Source organism: Argopecten irradians, chromosome 7 (assembly GCF_041381155.1).
Source record: "Argopecten irradians isolate NY chromosome 7, Ai_NY, whole genome shotgun sequence".
NCBI lineage: Eukaryota > Metazoa > Mollusca > Bivalvia > Pectinida > Pectinidae > Argopecten > Argopecten irradians.
In genome coordinates this window covers 19,317,306-19,334,819 of record NC_091140.1, presented here as the reverse complement: position 1 = coordinate 19,334,819, position 17,514 = coordinate 19,317,306, and the positions used below count along the sequence as shown (strand labels likewise).

The window sequence follows — 17,514 nt, the reverse complement described above, 5'->3', positions numbered from 1 at the left end:
GCGCAAGTATGACGAATTAGTGTGCAAAAAAACACTGGACTGTGACTTCTTATAGTGAAATCTATATCTGGGTTGATTGGACTGTGAAAATAATGATGATGATGATGACAAATGTTCTTTAATTCATACTCATATGCTTTCATACAGCATACAGCAGCAGTATCAAACGACATTTTGTACCTTAACCTCTAGTAGTTCAGGTTTTTTGTTCGTTATTGCTTGAATGATTCTTTCTAAAGCTAAATAAATATTGCTGTTTGTTTTCTTTTTTCATTTCCTATATTAATATGGAATCTTCTTAACTAGTCTATCAACTTCAATAAAACTCGTTACCATGAATATGCTGCGTCTGAACATTCATGTGTGACGGTAAGATCGTGATAGATTCAGCAGGTGTTTTACCATAGAAAATACATTATAGAATGATGAATAAGTAATATTACCACTGGGGTGTGAAATTAACAAGACGTGTAAACGAGTGGATCACATAGAATATGTTAACGTGTTTACCATCAAAACGATGATTTTATGTCCATTAAAGATAGTGTACTCGAAAAATATTTGCTTTTAACAATAACAAAAAATCAAATTTGAATTTATAAGCGCATACAAACTATACTTACACGAAGAGTTTCCACAGGGAAGAATAACTTAGAATGAAAAATGGTCAGTTGTCCCGAGAAAATACAAAAGGTTTTCGAGATGATGGAATTATCGAACATGTATTTGGATGGCAAAATCTCAACTTCATCTAGTAAGATTGAAAAATGAGTGCATATTTCTTCTGAGTTCCTTGCGTGACAAAGACAGAACCTAATGAGTACACCACTAAGAATCGTGATTTCCTTTTTGTCACATCTTATAAACTTATATCGAATACGCAGGATGTCGATAAGATGAATTTAGATTTTCGATTTAAACATGAACAAGAGATTAAATTGTTTACGTGTGGTGGCATGTACCGACTAATTGATGCTTGATAAAAAGTTGTATTTATAATCTTAGTTTTTAGAAGATGATCTCGGTAAATGTAAAGTAGCATGCTAGGTTATAACATATTGTTTACCTAATACTTTCAGGTTATCTTTACACTTAGATACAACGCCAGTCGAAGTAGCTGTTTTGGGAAATTATCTACTATCAATGTAACTTAAAGTGTTTATCTTTGATTACAAAATCTGCTTTCAGGACATTGCAGTTGTCATACAGAGCATTTCTTGCAGGAATGTCTCTTAAGGATAAGCGTCTATAATGTATCTTTATGATACCCGATACGGAGTCAAATTAGATTACCTCGATGTACTCGTGACAAAAGATCTCGATAAAGTAGCATGCTAGGTTATATAACATATTGATTATTTGAAACTTGCAGGTTATCTTTACACTTAAAACTTACGACAGGCGAAACAGCTATTTTGAGAAATTAACAATTATGTAACTTAAATATTTCATCTTCGATTTCTAGAACATTGCAGGTATATAAAATTGATAAAGGGATGTCTCTTTTAGATAAAGGGATGCGTGGTAAAGCTCTACATGGTTAAAGACTACTCAAAACTTGCTGAATACATAAAGAATTGATATATTTACTAGTTGGGCGACAACTGAAGGAATGTCGTAGATGAAATGAAGAGAAGAGAAAGGGGAGATAACTCTTGGTGTTACTCTTAAAGGGGCCAATTTCTTAGGGTTATGAAAAATATTTGACCCCTGTGACCTTGAATGAAGGCCAAGGTCATTCATTTAAACAGCCTTGGTAGTTCATACTGGCAATTTACCTGAATGATTTACTATTCTTTAAAAAACACCAACAAAGGAAGGTAATTAAATAAAAAAAACAAGAGGCCCAAGGGCCTGAATGGTCATCTGACCTCCTTGGCAAAAGTCATATAGGAAATTAATTAGATATGGTGTTATCGTAGCCATCTTCGATTTGGGATCAACCACAGATGTAACAACACTTTGTCAAGATCATGTCAGGATCATTTTAGGCAAGTTTCAGCCAAATTGCACCGGTATAACTTAGAAGTTCCAAATGTGTTTTCAAGATGGAGACTTTGGCGGCCATCTTGGATTTCGGATCAACCCGAAAAATAACAACATTTGGTCGGGACCATGTCATGACAATTTTATGGAAGTTCCAGCTAAATTGCACAGGTAGAACTTGAGATATATTTACAAAACGATAAATTACGTATTGTGTCTATTAGCTTGTACGTCGGCATTTCTACAAATCTGATATATCTGAGAGTTGATTTTAATATAACAATTCATAGTTACGGTCTTTAGAGAATAACGATATTGTGCATGACCTTAATGAAATTATTTCACCTTCACAATATATTATCACTGGTGAAAGTTACATGAAATACTGAGCAAGTCACGAGTACATCTCCATACCCATTAAAACAAACATTATAACCACAGTGCGGTATTTTAAGATTTTGTTATAGAAATTACGTTCTAAATTGCAAACACATATGGAAGCACACTCTACCAGTCCAAATGACTACTTTAAAGCCATTCTTCCGAGTAACAAACACACATACTCCCATAATGCAATTCGTTGTAAAGCTTGAGGCTAAGGGTTATCAGGAACAGGACGTTTAGAGAAAGCTTGTCGTCTGTGTGAACGTCCTATGCGTCCATTCGATACTTTATCTAACCTTGACCACACATAAAATGTATAAAGTGTACTTAGTGGCCAAAGTCATTTCTGTTCTATACTAATATGGCTATTATCTACAGTATCATGTTCATGAAAATTAAATTCTTGTCTTTGTACTCGAATTCAGTTAAGTTACCGATACCTTTGTAAATCAGAATACCGTTTATATATTGATTTCTTAAGACAATGTGTTTCTTTAATTGTGAGTTGAAAACAAATATTGTCCACGTTCATATAATGACTTGTACAAAACTAGTGTTACCAGTTAGTATATTCTACATATGTCCATGACTAAAAAGCGGAATGTTCTATCCCGTCGGTACCATTTTTATCCTTACTCCCAATCATAAAAATCCCCGACTCCTACTCAATTTTTAGCTAACCCTTAACATTCAAATGCAATCCATCATTGATAGATTGATAGGCTCGTAAAGTCATTGGAGCGAACATGTATGTTTATATCCAGGTACAAGCATATGTTATGTAATTTTTACCTTGAAAGATCAATTGACTACTGTGAAATGCTTGAAATATATATCAGCTTATATCGTTAATAAATAAGTATATATAGATGGATAGTTTCATAAGCGAATAAATGAATGCGTGTATATGATTTTAACGGAATGATAATAAACAAAAAATAACTATTCAGTATCGGTAAATCTGCACACCTGTGTATGTTGCTTTGATAGCCAACAGATGCATAACACATATGTAATTATAATAGCTGAAAGCGAATGTTTCATCACAAAACAATTTACATCTGACTTCAAATTTCAAGAGGTTGAAGTTTAAATATTTAGTCAATAATGCTTTACATACCTATATCCCTTGGCAAACAATATAAACTCCACCTGGAGCTGTCACAGATCTCAGTTATATAGCTCGATGATATGAACGATAGCCTACAGTCTACGCTATCCTAGTCACTGTCTAGTCCATAAAGAATACACTATCTATATACACCGATATTTATGCAAATCAGTAATGACACGCCTCCCTATATGTGATAGCGTTTGCACAGAGAATTTACGTCATGTTACTGTTAGTTATAATTGATATCCTTGCGTGACACATAAATTATAGGCTATTACTAACAATTACACTGGATAATTACATAATTCGAGCTATACAAACACCAAACTTATTACTATAAGTGGTGTTTACTTCATTTTGATAAGATATTCGTCTTCCTCTTGGATTTACCCCCATATATCTCTGAATCAACTAGTTAAGCAAGTACGTGGTCAGTCTGTACATTGATGTTACAATGCATATGATGAAAATAAATGATGTGTTGTGCATCAAGGAGAGCTTTAAATGCAAAAATATCACATGTTTTTAGAACATCAAATCTTATATATCTGAAAATTGATTTATATATCAATTCATAGTTTTGGTCTTTAGAGAATAACGATATTGTGCATTACCTTAATGAAATTATTTCACCTTCACAATATATTACCACTGGTGAAAGTTCCATGAAATTCTGAGCAAGTCACGAGTACATCTCCATACCCATTAAGGCAAACATTATAACTACAGTGCGGTAATTTAAGATTTTGTTATAGAAATTACGTTCTTACTTATAAAAATTGCAAACACGCATGGAAGCACACTCTACCAGTCCAAATGACTACTTTAAAGCAATTCTTCCGAGTAACGAACACACATACTCCCATAATGAAATTCGTTGTAAAGCTTGAGGCTAAGGGTTATTTAAAAAGCAAATGCAATTGGTCTGTATGCCTAATTGTGATGTTTTGTACAGTTCCCGACGTTTAGAGAAAGCTTGTCTGTGTGAACGTCCTATGCTTCCATTCGATACTTTATCTAACCTTGACCACACATAAAATGTATAAAGTATATACTTAATGGCCATAGTCATTTCTGTTCTATACTAATATGGCTATTATCTACAGTATCATATTCATTAAAATTGAATTCTTGTCTTTGTACTCGAATTCAGTTGAGAGTAACCGATACCTTTGTAAATAAGAATACCGTTATTATATAGTTAACAAATAAGTTTATATAGATGGATAGTTTCATAAGCGAATACATGAATGCGTGTATATGATTTTAACGGAATAAATGTTAATAAACAAAATATAACTATTCAGTATCGGTAAATCTGCACACCTGTGTCTGTTGCTTTGATAGCCAACAGATGCATAACACATATATTATAATAATAGCTGAAAGCGAATGTTTCATTACAAAACGATTTACATCTGACTTCAAATTTCAAGTGGTTGAAGTTTAAATATTTAGTCAATAAAGCGTTGCTTACCTATATCCCTTGGCAAACGATATAAACTCCACCCGGAGCTGTCACAGATCTCACTTATATAGCTCGATGCTATGAACGATAGCCTACAGTCTACGCTATCCTAGTCACGGTTTAGTCCATAAGGAATACACTATCTGTAAACTTTGCACAGAGAATTTACGTCATGTTACTGTTAGTGATAATTACGGTGGCTGGGAGCGGACATGAAATAAATAAAATTATTGCGTTCGAACGAAATGTTATTGCGTGGGAACGAAATATTTTTGCGTGGGAACGAAATATCATTGCGTTCGAACGAAATACTATTGCGTGCGAACGAAATATTATTGCGTGGGAACGAAATATTATTGCGTGGGAACGAAATATTATTGCGTTCGAACGAAATACTATTTCGTGCCAACGAAATATTATTGCGTTCGAACGAAATACTATTGCGTGGGAACGAAATATCATTGCGTTCGAACGAAATATTATTGCGTGGGAACGAATTATTATTGCGTTCGAACGAAATATTTTTGCGTTCGAACGAAATACTATTGTACGGTGGCTGGGAGCGGACATGAAATAAATAAAATAATTGCGTGGGAACGTAGTACGGTGGCTGGGAGCGGACATGAAATGAATAAAATTATTGCGTTTGAACGAAATATTATTGCGTGGGAACGAAATATTATTGCGTTGGAACGAAATAACTATCAAGCTCATTATCATACATGGATGATATTACAGTAATCATGCCACCGTAGTAATATGATATGGTCTACAACTTATGAAACGGCACCTTATCTAAAAAAGATGTTTCCTTATTTTCAACGATTTAAAGTTTTGCTTATTGTATAATACTTGATATATTCAATGAAATATATATAATTGTATTTATCTTGTACGTACAACATAGTATCTTGTACATGTATGAACAACTTACCTGTACGTACAAGATGCTAAGTTGTACGTACATGATACTACGTTGTACGTGCAAACGTACAAGATAATAATTTGTACGTACAATATACTGTTATAACCTGTACGTACTTGTAAGATATGAAGTTATACATTCAAGATAATAATTTGTACGTACAAGATACTATGTTGCACGTACATGATACAACGATGTACGTACATACGTATACGTACAAACGTACACGATACTGTAACAATAGATACTAATAAAATACTAAGTTATACGTACATGATAATAAGTTGTACGGACATGACGAATAAAATTATGTATTGGTCCTTATACGCTGCCGTAAATAAAAGCATTATATGTGCTTTTATATTACTGTATATATAACTTTAATACATCGGGTTATTATGTTTCAATATTTCCATTTGAATGTGTGCAAATTGTGTTACAGCGAACATTATTTTGTATCAATACTTAGTCAACTAATTTTAAAAAGCAAAACAATGAATTTCCATAACTTTTTCTACAATTTTAATGCAAACCATTGAAGGCAAATACTGAAATAGAATACAAATCCAAATAATACATGCAATAAACTTTAAATTAATGGTTTCGAAGCAAACTATACTATATAAAATATACTTTATTAAGAAGGTTTACACAAAACCACTTTAAATGACCAATTACAAAGAATATTGATATGAAATTGCAGAATGCCACATTTGAAATAGCCAAAGGTAAACCGTTGATATTTCGTTCCCACGCAATAATATTTCGTTCCCATGCAATAATATTTCGTTCCCACGCAATAATATTTCGTTCCCACGCAATAATTTTATTCATTTCATGTCCGCTCCCAACCACAGTAGATAATTGATATCCTTGCGTGACACATAAATTACAGGCTATTACTAACAATTACACTGGATAATTACATAATTCGAGCTATACAAACACCAAACTTATTACTTTAAGTGGTGTTTACTTCATTTTGATAAGATATTCGTCTTCCTCTTGGATTTATCCTCATATATCTCTGAATTAACTAGTTAAGCAAGTACGTGGTCAGTCTGTACATTGATGTTACAATGCATATGATGAAAATAAATGATGTGTTGTGCATCAAGGAGAGCGTTAAAATCAAAAATAGCACATGTTTTTAGAACAGCAAGAATATATTATATACAGTAAAACATTGTTTTAACGAACCTCTAAGGACAAACGAAATAGCTTCGGTATGAGCAAATTTCGTAATATACACATTATAGACATATAATAGGAACCTTGATGTCGAATCGAAATTTTTGCGTTACAAGTATAAATTCAATGTAAGGGTGTTCGTTATATTTATATATCACTTTGAAATTTTCCTTTGGTGGTAGAACTAAATCGACATAAAAAAACAACACGATTTCACATTGTTTGCATATTCACCGGGGTTAATCGTGCAAACCGGACTACGCTATTTACGCTATCTATACTTAGTAGAAAAAATGATGAAATTCCAACGTTCGAACGCAATAATATTTCGTTCCCACGCAATAGTATTTCGTTCGAACGCAATAATATTTCGTTCGAACGCAATAATATTTCGTTCCCACGCAAAAATATTTCGTTCGAACGCAATAATATTTCATTCCCACGCAATTATTTTATTTAATTTCTTGTCCGCTCCCAGCCACCGTAGTAAAACCTGTCAAGTTTGTGAAAAAAAATGGTAAAATTTTACCGGGGAAATAGAAATTTTGTTTATGCCGTGACGTCATGAGGCTTTATTGCATGGGTAGCCATGCAATACAGCCTCAGGCGGCATGAGTGTATTGCCCTAGACCAGCCAGTATTACACCCGTAGGTATGAAAGAAAAATGTATACATGGGTTATTCTGAAATATATACATCTAGTTATTTATACACTTGTTATATGTTATGTTTGAACGGTATATTTTACTGTAAACCCAAGATTTATAAGTGTAAACAAATATGACATTATACAACAATTAAATGATGGTCCATCGCCAACTTACCTCTGATCTTACTTTTGACACCTGACGCGAGCTAATCAACGAAGCGTGACAGGTCACTAAACACCTTTCTTACGTTATCTGGTTAGCCCCCTCATTAGTCTCGGTTGACCACGCGTTTTAGTTACTGCAGTATACAGGTAAAGAGATAAACTCAGCACGACATTGGCTATTTGGAAGTACAGTTCTGATTTTGTTCTGCAACTTGGATTAGACATAGATATATTCAGTCTCATTTTTTCCGTCTGACTCGTGCATGATTTGGGGTTTTTCTTGTAAAACCAATTTTACCTATGAAAATACCAATTACAATAGCTTCTTCAAATCTATTAGGGCTCTTTGACACTCAAGTTCTAAAAATAGATTATCCCATGGAATCCCCACCCAGGAGGACCCACTTCCTGTATGTCACTTCCTGTATGCCATCCCTTCATATTTATATGGCCGAGACCAGAAGAAAGGGAGACAAACGGGGAGGAGGGTGGGAAATCACATTTGCCAGGTAAGTATTTTCATAGGTAAAATTGGTTTTACAAGAAAAACCCCAATTTACCTTCAGAAAATATCTTACCTGGCCAATTACAATAGCGAATTCGTCTTACCGTAGTGGTGTCTCCCGTTAACAGCAACCAAGAAATCCAAGGTAGCACATCACAGGTAATCCATGGGGGAATATAAAAACCACCGACATCTCTAGGATGACGAAAGACCCGAAGGAGGGCAAACAACAGACTGGGCTGCCACCAAATGGCCGAGAGAATATAAGTCCTCTGCAGACGAGGATAGGGAACGAAGATAAAAGTCCGAAAAGGTTGAATGGCCACGCCAAACAGAAGCAGACATAATATCCTCGTAAGGAGCCCCATTAAGTAATGCCCAAGAGGAGGATAGGACACGAACTTCATGAGCCCGAACATGACACTGTCCCATAAATTCATTATCAGAGCCATCATAGGCTGCATGGATAGTCAGACAGATCCATCGAGAAATGTTAGCTGCAGAGATATCCGAGATACCTTTCTTGAGAGACTGAAACAGTCGGGAGTGAGAATCCCGTCCCCCACCTGTTCTGTCCAGGTAGTACCGAAGGGCACGTACAGGGCACAAAAGGTAATCTGTCTCTTGACGACTAACAACAGAAGCCAGGGAAGGAATGTGTACTGGGTCTGGCGAAAAATGGGACACTTGATTCTAAGCTAAAAAAAGTGGGTTCCGTGCGAAGAGTAACAGCTGAATAATTCTAAGAAAAACGAAGATAGATGCTAGATCTCCCGAAGGCATGAATCTCACTTCGTCTACGGCCTGAAGCAAATACCACGAATAATACTGTCTTGAGCGTAAGATTCTAAATCGTGGCTGAAGACAGAGGCTCATATGGTGAACGAGTTAGAGACTGGAGAACCAACGTGAGATTCCACTGAGGAGCAAGGCATCGTGAACGAGGGCGCTCAAGAGCAAAGCTGCGTAGGAGATCTGACAGCATGGAACAATCACTAATATCTCTACGACAAAAATAAGCCAAAACATTGGCAATTGCTGATCTGTAACCTCGAATGGTACCAGGAGAAAGGCCCTCATTCTTAAAAAGATGCAGAAAAAATTCTGCAATCATGGGAATAGGGGCCGACATAGGATCAAGTTCCCTGCTGACACACCAATCACCGAAGATATTCCATCGGGAGCCGTGCACGGCAGATGAGGAAGATCTGATTGCCCTGGTGATGCGTGAGGCAACTTCTCCAGAAAAGCCCTTCTGAGTGAGCTGCAAGGAGATAGCCTCCACGCGTGAAGGTGTAGTCTGTCGGGGGAGGGGTGAAACTGCCGAGACCTGGGCTGGCTCAGAAGGTCTGGAAAACATGGCAACCTTAGAGGTGTCTCCTCTAGGAGCTGGAGAAGATGAGGAAACCATAGTTGACAAGGCCATCGAGGGGCGATTTATAGTAGGGAACAGGGTTCCTTGCGAATTTTGGAGAGCACTGGACCCACTAAGCTGAAAGGAGGGAAGGCATATGCTAGAAGAACCGACCAGTCCTGAGACATGGCATCCACAGCTAGTGCGGATTCGTCTGGAACAGGAGACATATATACTGGAAGACGGGCATTCAGAGCTGCCGCAAACAGGTCTACATGTGGTCTGTCCCATGCAAGGCACACCGCCTGAAAAACTGAGGCCTTGAGAGTCCACTCCGTGAGGATCGGGCGTTGGGACCGAGACAGAGTATGTGCTAGAAGGTTCTGTTTGCTTGGGAAATGCCTGACAGACATGATCAATGAAAGATCCTGAAACAATAGCAGGACTTTCATTGCTAGAGCACAGAGAAGATGGGGCCTTGTCCCTCCCTGTCTCTGAAGATAGGCCACAATTGTAGAATTGTCTGTAGCTAGGCAAATCACCTGACCCTGTAGAGCAGATCTGAAACTCTGCAGGGCTAACAGGACTGCCCTCATTTCTAACACATTGATGTGTTGAAACCTCTCTGCACGGGACCATTCCCCTGAAAGAGTCTGCCCCGACAGGTATGCCCCCACCCTGTTGACGAGGCATCGGTATACAGGGTGGTCGTCGGAGGAGGTGGGGACAGAGGAACTCCGGCCAGGACATTGGATTCTGACATCCACCACTGAGCCGAGTCCTTCACTGCCTTTGACAGGGGGATAAAAGCATCCCATTGTCGTGTAGAAGGGGTCTAAACTGACAACAGATACAGTTGGAGAGGCCGAATGTGAAGACGGCCTAGATGCACAAGATCCGCCAAAGAATTCAGGAATCCAAAGATACGGAGGAACCAACGCACCTGAATACGTTCCAGTCGGACCAGAACCGCCACAAGCTGGAAGGCCTTCTCGAATTTGTCCCGAGGGGGTAGGACTAATCCGAGGTCCGTGCAAAAACGATTGCCCAGAAAAACGAAGTCCTGAGAAGGGATTATCTCTGATTTCTCCTTGGAAGGGAAGAAACCCAAGCGAAGGAGGACTTGGAGAACTGACCTGGTGCTCTTGGAGAGGGCTATCTTGTCCAAATGGACTAGCAACGAGTCGTCGAAGTAGATGTGGGCATCCACTCCGAGACTGTGTAGGTAACCCATAACTGCTTGGAGCAATTTCGTGAACACTAGCGGTGCAGTAGTTAGACCGAAAAGCATTGCTCGGAATTGGAAAATCCTCCGATTTTGGGTAAATCTGAGGAACTTTCGAGCTGACCGTTTGATCGCCACATGAAAATATGCGTCCTTTAGGTCGACAGATGTGACCCACGTGTCTGGAGCCACCGAGGCCATAATGCCATGTGGTGTTTCCATTTTGAAATGTGGCACATGACGATTGAGGGCACTCAGGTCTATTATGGGTCTCCAAGAACCGGGCTTCTTTGGTGCCAGGAAGATCCGGGAGTAGAACCCTGGGCTCATATCCTCCAGTTGGAGTTCCTCTGTGAAAAGTTATGCCGAGGCCCTCGAGTCTGTTGTTATTTCCTTCCATTGAGGGAGGAAATACGATAGCCGACCTCCGACTGGGAGGTTGGGGCGAGGCAGGTCTAGACCTGATCATGGATCGCCTGATAATCCCAGCACGTGGGCTGATGTGCTGGGTGACTCCTGAGAGGGCTCAACCGAGAGCAGAGAATAGTCAGGAACCCTTCTCTGTCCTGTTAGCCGATGTTTTCCTAGACCGACCACGTCTGGAACCACGACCACGACCAGGAGTATAAGACCGAGGTGACGGCACGGGACCAGTCTGTGAGGTCTGAGATGTTTTGTGCTTCTTGGCCCTGGTCTTAGAAGTACGCATCTTCCGTTTAGATTTCAGGGCTGAAGCCCTCTCTCTGAAACGATCTTATACCATAGGGTCTTGTCGGATCTCCTCCATGATACCGGGGAGAGAGCCGCCAAACAAGTCAGGCCCGGAAAATGGGGCTGAGACAAGACGTGAACGGAAGAAATCATCTACTGGACATTGGTCCAATACGCACAGTCGACGTGCGACTACAATCTGTGAGATTGCTGCAGATAGTAAGGAACCCAAACCCTCATCAGGGCCAACAACCTCCATAGAAGCCGTACCCATGCTAGGGTTCGTGATAGGAGGTGGGGCTGTAGCTGAAATAGGGTCTGAAAAAGTAGACCCAGAAACAGCTGTGCTCTCCTCAAAATGAGATGGAAAAACCAGCAAGGGACGAGGTCCTGCATTATTAGGAGTTCGTTTAGGAGAGGAGCCTGCATCGTAGGCAACCTGGTTGGCTCAACCAGCAGCAGCAGCTGTCGCAGGAGCACGAGAAGACCGGCGAATATTCTTGTTGCTTACAGCCTTCTTAGGCGGAGGATGGAGGGGGGAGCCATCATTTCTGCCGAAGGAGGGGGGGGGGTACTGCCAGGAAAGGGACCGGGCAGTCCAGCTGAATGGGGAGAATATGTACAGCCGGATTAAACTCCTAAGAAAAGGAGTTACTCCATGGAGAATGGGGGGCATGCCAAGCACCTGAGCCATATTGGCCAATTGAGGCAAAACTCCTATCTGGTACCATAGAAGGATTACTTTAGGATGAACCATAGTAAAACCCTCCACCCCACTTTGCTGACCCAGTTCCAGGCATTGCCAACGACTGGGGGTGAGGAAGTCTAGGGAACCTTGGGCCCCCAGCCCCCCCCCCCCCCCCCACCACCAAGTGTCCACTGATCATGAGGAGACTGGGAAGGCAAGTGACCGTGACGGTCTCCATACAAATGGTAAGCTCAAGAGGAGACAGGATGTAAACTATTACCAACCATAGGACCAGAAATGGACTCAAAAGGGGTATCTGGGAATGGAACACCCTGAAGGGGGCACAGGAGGCAACCCCCTGGGTGTAACAGGAGGACACAAGCACAGTAGTACCAGAAGCGCCGGAGGTCACATATGTGACCGAAGGTGTAGCCATGACGTCAACACACATGAAATCAGACAAGGCAGACAACCTGGTGGCACATGAGAAGCTATTGTAATTGGCCAGGTAAGCTATTTTTTGAAGGTAAATTATTTTTTCAATTAAAGACACTAATAAATGAACTTGAGCGAAATATCAACAAGTCGTCGGATGTACTGTAGTATATGAAAGCTGAATGAATGAAAGAAAAATGGATCGATTTCAGATAAGACGCAATTAGTAGATTCATTTACATATATGCAAAAAAATCTGTTAAGAATCATAAATATATCTTACAGATGCTCCACCGCTGACAAAAAGTATTTTCACTATCAAAAACAGGATCAGACGATTTGATATTTTTCTTCAGTTACAAAAGTTACTTACTTTACACCAATACCATCATTGAAAAGTTTGAAGTTCTAATTAAACTTCAAGTTAAAAACATAAAAAATTATTATTTGCATCCTGAAAAAATTCAGTGGCACTATATCCTATATGGAATGAAGTATTGATTGCGCATGCACCAAAGGCAAAAGAAATTACTTTATATTATTTTTGTGTTAATTAGACATATATATACATTATTAAACACCAATTATTGTTCAAATGAAGAATACCATTTATGCTCTGTCGGGGGTGGAGCATCTTTAATTCGTATGGGTGTAGGTTTTGTGAAAAAGTGAGAAATTTGTAAAGCGGGTTTGAACAGTACAACGACCCGAGTCGGGTTTTGGATAACATAGTCAATATGTGGTTCCAAATACCGTAGATTTACAACGTACGTGGATTGTTTTATACATGATATTGTGAATAATTGTCCAGAAATCGCGCAAAAATTTTCATTTATCTACGACAGGTACATCAATATATGCATGCAGAGATTTTAATATAATAATATACTATTTAAATCACTGATACATGGTATAAATCCCTATTTTCAAGTGTATTCCAAACTCATATCTGTGATTGAGGATAATAATAAATAGGTATCGGACATGTACACAGGTACTTGTGTCTGTAAAAATCGATATTTACAAACAGATAGTTTATATTAGATGGAATTCACAATCTTTTGCCAAAATGTGTATCATTCTAAAGTGTACACGGAATGGTTTGGTATATAAGGCTTGATAAATGTGCCATTGTATAAAATTTAGAATGGAGACCCATAATGGAGAATAGAGTTTCATAGCGAATACGGTATTAGAGATAATGCGACTTTTCTCTAGAACACACCTGAAGCCCCTGACTTGTGACGTCACGAGGACAACGGGACCTACGTATACTCTACTCGCATAAGATAAAGTGGCGATTATCGGTGTCTGCTAGAAGAATGTAGAATAAAGCTTTAAAGTAAATGTACATTACATACATTTTGGTATTTGAATAGTTATATAATTGCTTGTTAGATCATTTTATCTATAACATGTTTACTTAATTGTGGATGTGTGCATCAAAGCTATGGATATAATGTCTGTTTTCATATTTTACATTGGATGGAATCGTGTGTTTGTAATATGGAGTTTATTTATTGACAATAACAGTTCAACGTGCATTTTTATAGAAATCGAATTCTTCATGATGCATTCTGAGTAAACATATTTCATTGGTCTGTATTTAGTTTGATTCAGCCCATGTGCAAGCGAGGAGGGGAGGAGGAGGAAGAGGAGCACGAGGAGGAGGAGAGGAGCACGAGGAGAGGATCACATGTAGAAGGAGGCCGAGCAAGAGGAAGACGACTAGGTGGAGGAGGAGGACGAGGAGGAGGAGAGGAGCACGAGAAGAGGAGCACATGGAGAAGGAGGACGAGCAAGAGGAAGACGACTAGGTGGAGGAGGAGGACGAGGAGGAGAAGAGGAGCACGAGGAGGAGGAGGAGAGGAGCACATGGAGAAGGAGGAGGAGCAAGAGGAAGACGACTAGGTGGAGGAGGACGACGAGGACGGAGGAGAGGATCACGAGGAGGAGGAGAGGAGCACGAGGAGAGGAGCGCATGGAGGAGGAGGAGGAGGAGGAGGAAGACGTCTAGGTGGAGGAAGACGACGACATGGAGGAGAAGACCACGAGGAGAGGAGCACATGGAGGAGGAGGACGACGACGACGAGGACGAGGAGGAGAAGTGGAGGACGAGGAGGAGGACGAGGACGAGGACGAGGAGAGGAAGACGAGGGGGCGAGGAGGAGGAGGAGGAGGGGGAGGAGGAGGAGGAGGAGGAGGAGGGGGACGAGGAGGAGGAGGAGGGGGACGAGGAGGAGGACGAGGGGGACGAGGAGGAGTACGACGTGGACGAGGGGGACGAGGAGGAGGACGACGACGAGGACGAGGAGGAGGAGAGGAGGACGACGAGGACAAGGAGGAGGAGAGGAGGACGAGGGGGACGATGAGGAGGAGAGGACGAGGAAGGCGAAGAGGGGAGGGAGGAGGAGGGGGAGGACGATGAATGAAGATAATGGGAATTACGACGTTGAGGACGTAAACAAGAAATAATATGAATAGGATTAGGAACACGAGGAACAGAACGACGACACACAGAACGACGACACACAATACGACGACAAACAGAACGACGACACACAGAACGACGACACACAGAACGACGACACACAGAACGACGACACACAAAACGACGACACACAGAACGACGACACACAGAACGACGACACACAGAACGATGACACACAAAACGACGACACACAGAACGACGACACACAGAACGACGACACACAAAACGACGACACACAGAACGACGACACACAGAACGATGACACACAAAACGACGACACACAGAACAACGACAAACAGAACGACGACACACAGAACGACGACACACAGAACAACGACAAAGAGAACGACGACAAACAGAACGACGACACACAGAACAACGACAAACAAAACAACGACAAACAGAACGACGACACACAGAACAAAGACAAACAGAACAAAGACAAACAGAACGACGACAAACAGAACGACGACAAACAGAACAACGACACACAGAACAACGACAAACAGAACAACGACAAACAGAACGACGACAAACAGAACGACGACAAACAGAACAACGACAAACAGAACGACGACAAACAGAACAACGACACAGAGAACGACGACAAACAGAACAACTTAGGCTAAAGAACTCTAAAAGTCGAGAGAGTGTTTTATTACATACCTCAATAGGTGAATGAACTTTTTAACAAAGTTTTTGTTCCCCAATAGTACCACTAAAGCAGCAAACAAATAGATGAGTACTTGATGTTTACGCATTTAATTATTCGATTTAACTTCGTTATCCTTTCATTTTGATAAAATAGATTATCTTATCGTTCATCTTAGCCTCAACGAGTACAGGACGTGTGTAATTGGCGAACGAAGATAGTTTCTTGCTCACATGGTCCTTAATCAGCATGGTTTATCATTCAAAAAATTCATTAATTACTTAAGTCTAGTTTAATTGTTATTGGTACATTTTATTTCGTTAAAAGTCCTTCCTAAAACATGTAGTAGAGACACATTAAGCATGAAGGAAGGGAACAATAGTATCACAAGAACGAGATGCATTGTAGTATAAAGGCTTGGACTCAAATCAATAGAAACAATAATGTTGCCAACTTACGCCAGTCCTTGCTTTATTCAACACTTCCTAATCAATTTTAAACAAAACCATAATTTGCCACACCTTACAGACGGAATTCATTATATGTAGGGATGTATTTGTGTATACGGAAGCCGCCTGGCGTCACACCAAAACTTATTCATTGTGTTCCCTCGCAATGATTTCCTTCACAATAGCACTGTTAGGCCACACAATATTACCTTGAGGGAACACAATATTGTTTTGAGGTTACACAATACTATTGTGAGGGAATACAATATTATTATGAGGGTACAAAATGGCAAAAATTTCAAAAATCTTCTTCTTCAATCGCAGATGTGGTAGACTCAAATACTCTTCATAGATTTAATGGTCCCAATGCACTGTACAAAAATTGTGAATTTCAAAGCCCTGGGGTCTCATATTTTCCCCAAGAAGAGAGGGTCAAATTTACTATAGTTAATATTGGGATAATACATTTATTAGCTCAATTTTCAGAAATAAGTCAAACTTTGTTAGATTTATTAGCCTGAGATAGCATTTCCCTGGCTGACTCCCAGGGGCAAGATGGTGGGGCCAAAAATGATCAAAATGGCTAAAATTTAAAAATATTCATCTCCTGAATTCAAAGATATGATGGAACCAAATACTCTTCATATATTAGTGGCCCTGGGGGTCTCATATGTTTTCCTAGTGAGGGGGTCAAATTTACTTTAGTTTATATAGGGAAAACACATTTATGAGTATTATTTGCTCAGTTTTCATAGACGATGTTACAGATGTAATGGAATCAAAAACTCTTTAAAGATTAAAAGGTCAATTGATATTATCATTGACTGATTTCAAGAGCCTGATGAACGTTTGTATAATGTTTATATGTTTTTGTTTCATTCTTTATCCGAACTCAGATGACCATGGGCCTCTTGTCTTTAATCAGATCTATTTAAATTTACTTCATACTTTGATATGATTTCCTAACATAATGAAATAGCTCCAAGAGTTATCTCCCTTTCGCAAGTATCTTCATTCAATCTGCGCCACTCCTTCAGGTGTCACCCCACTAGTTATGAGGGTACACAATATTATTATAAGGGTACACAATAGAATTGTGAGGCCCCACTATTAATGTGAGAG

At 39.6% G+C, this 17,514-nt stretch overlaps 1 protein-coding gene and 1 long non-coding RNA gene across 3 annotated transcripts in view; one reads left to right on the top strand and one right to left on the bottom strand.

The window, feature by feature from the left end:
* The window catches only part of LOC138327781 (allene oxide synthase-lipoxygenase protein-like), a 28,502-nt gene extending 23,395 nt beyond the window's left edge, over positions 1-5,107 (bottom strand). The window contains exon 1 of one of the 2 annotated variants that reach the window (XM_069274159.1): positions 4,962-5,107. The gene's annotated coding sequence lies outside the window, so the exon portion shown is untranslated. Of the gene's footprint in view, positions 1-3,490; positions 3,649-4,961 lie in introns of those variants that run through there. The other variant, XM_069274158.1, reaches the window with a different exon arrangement.
* The window catches only part of LOC138327783 (uncharacterized), a 29,928-nt gene that overhangs the window by 6,491 nt on the left and 5,923 nt on the right, over positions 1-17,514 (top strand). The window lies entirely within an intron of this gene.